The 6,704-nt window shown below is 40.6% G+C and overlaps 1 pseudogene; it reads right to left on the bottom strand.

Moving 5' to 3' along the window:
- Positions 1-383: 383 nt before the first annotated feature.
- On the bottom strand, positions 384-1,119 carry LOC138394542 (protein FAM133B pseudogene; annotated as a pseudogene).
- Positions 1,120-6,704: the final 5,585 nt, after the last annotated feature.

Below are 6,704 nucleotides of genomic sequence, written 5' to 3'. Positions count from 1 at the left end.
AAATTTTAGCTAGAGTTATCTGGTCATTTCTGATTACATCTTAAAGATGTACCCAGATTCAATTTCTGTTGATTTCTCATTAGACATTTCTAGTCAAAAATATTAATTTTATTCCCAAATATCTTAACCACTAGTACAACTGCAGTATATTATCTCCCAGAGTTATCAAGCACTAGAAGAGAAAAAAATAGATCTTCAAGCAACAGGCAATAATTATGGCCCTTTCACACAGCAGAATCTGAGTGGCTACTGAATAGCCCAGGAATAATTCTAAAAACAAGAAAACTCATGAATTTTAGTAAATATGTTGTAATTTTCACAGTTGAAATTTCCTTGGACATTGCACTTTCTTTTATAAGGGAATCCTGATTTTTTTCTTAATGTTATGGCGAATCAGGACTTGAACTAGCAGCCTTCTTTTTCTTCTTCTTACTGTTTCTTATGTTTCTTTTTCTTTTTTGTTTTTTCTGTTGCTTTTTCTTGTTCTTCACTGCTTTTCTTCTTTTTTGCTCGTATCTCCTCAATATAATCTGATTCTGATAAGGACTCACGATAAAGGTTTATCTTCAGGATACGTCTTTCTTTTTTTGCTGAGTCCTTTAATGTCCTTTTCTTTCTCAGTTGCATCCTTTGACTTCTTTTTCTTTTTTAAACTATCCTTCTGTCTGATTCAGTTTCTGACATGGAGCTTTCAGAAGATTTATGTGAACAGTTCTTCTTTTTCTTTCTCCATTTCCCTTGTTTCTTATCCTCATCTTCAGAATCTCCAGAACTGCTGGAAGAATCAGAGCTTGATGAAGAAGATGAATACCGACCAGGTTTCTTCTTTTCTTTTTTCTTTCTCTGTCTTTTTTTGGATGAGCTCTCACTTCCACTTAACAATTTCTCTCTGTGTTTTTCTAGTTCTTTCTTCCAGTTCTCATTCATTTTTTCTTCAAATTCAGCCAAAGCCTTGGAACCTTTCTTTTTCTTCTCTAGTTGCTCTTTCACTTCTTCCCAGATAGGCCTTGGTCGATTCAGATAATCCTGCATCGTTGGCCCTGAATACTGGATTGGACCCCTTGATCTGGCCATTGCTATTGGGTTCATACAGGCCACCCGATTGTCCCGCTTCCCCATGGTGCCCCACCAAGCAAACAGACGCTGAGACCAGGCTGGAGAGGCGGCCGAAGCAGGCCTGCCGCAGGTCCGTCTCTGCATTTGGTTTTTAAATCCCATAGAAAATAAAAAGTGAATTTACAAAATAAAAATATAATGATACTGTTTTTATATTTGTCCTTGTATTCACCTTTACCAGAGAGCTTTATATCTTTATATAGCTTGTTTACTTACACAGTTAACTGTCCAGAATTCATTTATTTCAGCCTGAAGGACTTCCTTTAACATGTCTTGTACGGGAGGTTTAGAGATAATGAATTTGCTCAGCTTTTTAAGACATCTGGAAATGTCTTAATTTCTCCATCATTTTTGAAGGACAATTTTGCCAGCTATATATTTCTCGATTAACAGGTTTTTCCTCAGGGCTTTAAATATATGAATATCATCTTCTACCTTCTGGCCTCTGAGGTTTCTGCTGAAAAGTCAACTGACAATGTTATTCAAATGCCTTGTCTTTGATGAGCTGCTCTTCTCTTGCTCTTCTGCGTTTAAGGCTCTCACTTAGACTTTTGCCAGTTTGACCGAAATGTGTCTCAGTGTGGGTCTTTTTTTGTTTATTCTACTAAGAACTTGTTGAGTTTCCTGGACCTGAAAATTTCAAATGTCTTTGAGTTCAGTGATTCTTTCTTCTGTCTGCTCAAATCTGCTGCCAACCTTTGTAGTAGTCAGAGTTCTCCAGAAAAACAGAACTAATAGGATATATAATGTATTATATGTGTATAAAAATATTATATCTATATATTATATGTGTAAAAATATATTCTATCCATCTATCTATCTCACGTGCCCATGTGCTCATGAGGAATGAGAAGTCCCACAATCTGCCATCTGCAAGCTGGGGATCCAGGAATGGCAGTGATATAGTTCAGCCCAAGACTGAAGGGAGCTGATGACGTAATTCGCAGTACAAGTGCAGGAGGAGACTCATGTCCTAGCTCAAGCAGTCAGGCAGAGAGAGTAGATTTTCCCTTCTTCTGCCTTTTTGTTCTATTCAGGCCCTTAACAGATTGGAGATGCCCTCTCTCATTGGGTAGAGCAGTCTGCTTTATTCAGTCTACCAATTCTAATGCCAATCTCATCTAAAAACACCCTAAAAAACACACCCAGAAAGAATGTTTGCTAATTTTCTAACATCCCATGATTCAGTCATGTTGACACATAAAGTTAACCTTCACAAATACACACCTTGTCAACTTGGTACTCATATACATATCCTTAAGCCATATTTCATCTCTAAATAAAGATAATAACAAGATTGTAATTCCAGTGAACATGATACAACCATCTTCCACACAACCAAAAATACACTGACTCCTTTCCTTGAGGAAGACTCCAATTTTCCCTTGGTAGTCATGATCAATCACCCCAACCAACACAGGCACTCCCTTCTTTGATTGTTGGTTTAGAAGCATGAGGAGCCCAATGTGGCCAGGTGGTAATATTAACTTCCCGTTCAATGAGATCATTGTTGTCTCTTCTGGTGGAAATATTCCTTCCTCTGGAACTAAGACCTTTAGGCCAGCAGAACAAAAGTTTGTGAGAAACAGAAGTAAACATTTTGCTAGTGGGTTACTAGGGGCAATAGTAGGTGGTGCCACAGCCATTTCCATCCTTGATTCCTGGACCCATAAATCTTGGCTATGGGAGAAGCTGAACCATCCATTGGATGCTGATTTACAGCACTTAAAGCTTTCTAGAGAATTCTTCCCTAGACCTGCAAAATTTTGCCATTTATATGGCCCTGTAACCGAGTCTTCAAAAGGTCATTTCACCCCTCCATCAAGCTGGCTGCTTCAGGATGGTAGAGAATATTTCAGGCCCAGTAAATTCCATGAGCATGGGCCCAGTGCCACAATTCTTTTGCTGTAATGTAAGTTCCTTGGTCAGAGCAAATGCTGGATGGAGTAGCATGATGATGGATAAAGCATTCTGTAAGTCAATGCATGATAATTTTGGCAGAAGCATTGAGTGCAGGGAAGACAAATCCATATCCAGAATAAGTGTCTATTCCAGTGAGAACAAAATGCTGCCCCTTCCATGATGGAAGCAATCCAGTGTCATCAATCTGCCACCAGGTAGCTGAATTATCACCCCCAGGGATCTAAAGGTGCCATATCTGGAATTTGGTGTTGGTCTGGATTGCTGGCAGATTGGGCACTCAGCAATGGTCATAGCCATGCTTGCCTTGGGGAGTGGAAGTCCATGTTGCTGAGCCTATGCATAACTTCCATTGCTGCCACCATGGCCATCTCATTCATAATCCCCTTGGGCAATAACAGGGGTGTCTGGGGAAAGAGACTTTCTGGTATTCACAGAATAAATTATCCTGTCCATTAGATTATTCAAATTCTCCTCTGTTGAAGTCATGCTTTGTTGAGCATTTGCATGAGACACAAATATTTTTAAGTTATTTGTCCAGTTATAGAGGTTTATTCTTACACCTATTCCTCAAGTTTTCCTGTCACCAATTTTCCAATCTCATGTCCTTTCCAAGACCCTGACCATCCAGCCAAACCTTTGGCCACAGCCCATGAATAATTATGTAATTGCACTTCTGGCCAGTTCTTTTTCCAAGCAAAGTGCACAACTAGGAACCTGCCCAGAGTTGTGCCCAGAGTTGAGAGGGTTTTTTCATTACTGTCCTTCAGGAATGTCCCAGAAAACCCAATTTATTATGGGCAAATCAAGTCACATAGCATTGGTGGTCCATGGGTAAGCATTCAGTCTCTACTAAGGCCCAGTAGCAGGCCAAGAGCTGTTCCTAAAAGGGGATAGTTATCTGTGGAGAATAACAGGGCATTGCTTTAAAATCCTAAAGGCCTGCCCCGAGATTCACCTATAGTGTCCTACCAAGGGTTCCAACAAGCATCCCTATCTATCACTGACACTTCAAGCACCATTGGATTTTCTGGATCCAATGGCTCAAATGGCAGAGAAGTTTTCACAGTATTTCAAAATTGTTACACAGTCTTCTCCCACTCTGGACCTCAGTCAAATCTAACAGATGTTCAGGCCATTATGTAAACGAGCTGGAGTAACACTCCCAAATGAGGACCATGTTGCCTCCAAAATCAAAAGAGGCCCAGAAGGTGTTGTTCCTCTTTTTTGGTTGTAGAAGGAGCCAGATGCAAATACTTATCCTCCCCCTCAGAGGGGATATTGACATGCTTTATACCACTGGACTGCTAGGAATTTCAGTGAGAAAGAAAACCCTTGAACTTTTGTTAAATTTATTTGCTACCCTCTGATGCACAAATTTCTTAACAGTAAGTCTATAGTCATTGCTACTTCTTGCTCACAAGGTCCAGTCAGCATAATGTCATAAATATAATGGACCAGTGTGATATTTTGTGTGAAAAAAGTCAATCAAGATTCCTGCAAATGAAATTATGGCATACGGCTGTAGAGTTGATACACCCTTAAAGTAGGACAATGAAGGTGTATTGCTGGCTTTGTGAGCTGAAAACAGACTGCTTCTGTTGGATGTCATTGACAGGAATGAGGAAAAAGATATTTGCCAGATCAGTAGGTGTATGTCAGGTACCAGAGGATGTGTCAATTTGTTCAAGTAATAAAACAACATCTGGTACAGCAGCTGCAATTGAAGTCATCACCTGGTTAAGCTTACAACGATTCAATGTCATTTTCTAAGATCCATTTGTCATCCGCACAGGGCAGGAAGACAAGTTGAATGGGGATGTGGTGGGAATCCTCACCCTTACATTTTTCAAGTTGTTCATGGTGGTGCTAGTCCGTGCAATTTTTCCAGGAATGCGGTATTGCTTTTAATTTACTATTTTCCTAGGTGGGGGTGGTTCTCATGGCTTTCATTTGGCCTTTACTAGCATAATAGCTCTCGCTCCACAAATCAGGGAATGAATGTAGGGATTCTGACAGCTGATATGTATATATATCCAATTATGCAGTCCAGAACTGGAAAATAATCACAGGATGGGTTTCGGGAATGCACTGGATCCATTGTCAGATAAATATGAGCTGAAACTCCATTTATCACCCAACTTCCATGAGCCCCTACTCTCACTGTTGGGCTACAATGATGTTTTAGGTTTCATGGAATTACAATATGTTTATGTAGTCCCTAAAATGTCTGATCATTTTCTTTTCTCCAATGCACAATTACCCTGGTAAAATGCTGTAAGTCTCTTTAGAGAAGACTGGGAGAAAATTTAAAGTATAAATTTTTGTAATGTATCAGTGTATTTCTGACCCTTCCTCAAGGGTCCCAGCCTCCCCTTCATTCATGGGGTTCTAAGTCTATAAACTGGCTCCTGTCTGGGAATTGATTGAGTGTCCATGACTCTGTTTTTATGATTCAGGTTAGAATTTTGTTCACTTTACCTAGAATGGTTTTGCTTATATAGATCAAGTTTGAGTCTAGTAGGCTTTCTATCTCTTTCACTTCTAGGAACACTATGGTCAACTAGCCAACTCCTTAGGCCTGTGTGAGATTATTCTCCACTACTGCTTCGACTCTGCTGTCCATCATGCTAACCCCACCCACTCTGCCTGTGCTGACTGAGTACCACCACCTGGCCCCTGCCATCCCAGGATCTAATTGCTCTCTTTGCATTTAGGTTTTCCAATTCAGTGACTTCAGTTCCCACTGTGAGGTCTGGCCAACAGAGAATAGCAGTCACAGAGCTCTTCACAGATGCTATGGGCTTGCCTCACAAATTCATCTTTTACAGCATGGGTCAAACATATGTCTTCTCACCACTTCCGGTGTGGATGTGTTGGTCTTAAATGACAAATCCATCCTGACATTCCAATCTCCCTAAGCCTTTGAATTTCTTTTTCTTCATTAAATTAAGGCAAGTCTGGCATGTAAAATTTGCTTTCTATGGGCCACGTTTTGGTCCCTGTTCTGCCAACAAACCAAACTGTGAGCCCTCTCTAACTCCCTGAGTGAGTTTCTGCTGAGCAGACTCATATCAATACATTCAGTTTGATTCAACTTTATGTTTCTTTCACCATTATCACAGACCCTTAGTATCCATTCCCACACATGCTTCTTGGATTTTTCTGTGTAAATTAAAATACTCAAGTTATTCTTTTGGAGTATAATGCACTTGCTTAGGTCACACTTTGTACCTTACCGTTAAGGGTCTGCTGGAACTTGAATCTAGTTATAGCTCTAGAAGCAAAGAGGGGTGATCCTGGGGACAATCAGCAATGTCTTTTATTACAACTGTGTCAGGAGAGGCCACTACAGTTTCCTCAGGCAATGCAAGGTTAAACCCCTTAAACGAGAAGGAGAGAGGCTAATCCACTGTGGTAAGGATGATGCTGCCACTGTGGCTGGTGAATCCACTTCCACTGGGGTTAGGGAGGGCACCTCTTCTGGGGGTGCAGAGGCTCTCCTGCTGGGGGTGGGTCTGCCATTTCCACTGGCAAAGAAGTTCATCAGGATTTAAGGGCTCAATTACACAGAAATCATCAGGGCCTTTCCATATGTTCCCATTCACCTGCAGAATCATGTTGTTTCCCAGTGAATGCCCTCACCTTAACAGTAGACACCCTGTGAG

Source organism: Eulemur rufifrons, chromosome 14, assembly GCF_041146395.1.
Source record: "Eulemur rufifrons isolate Redbay chromosome 14, OSU_ERuf_1, whole genome shotgun sequence".
Lineage (NCBI taxonomy): Eukaryota > Metazoa > Chordata > Mammalia > Primates > Lemuridae > Eulemur > Eulemur rufifrons.
Note: the sequence above shows the minus strand (reverse complement) of the source record. Positions and strands in the feature narration are given on the sequence as shown.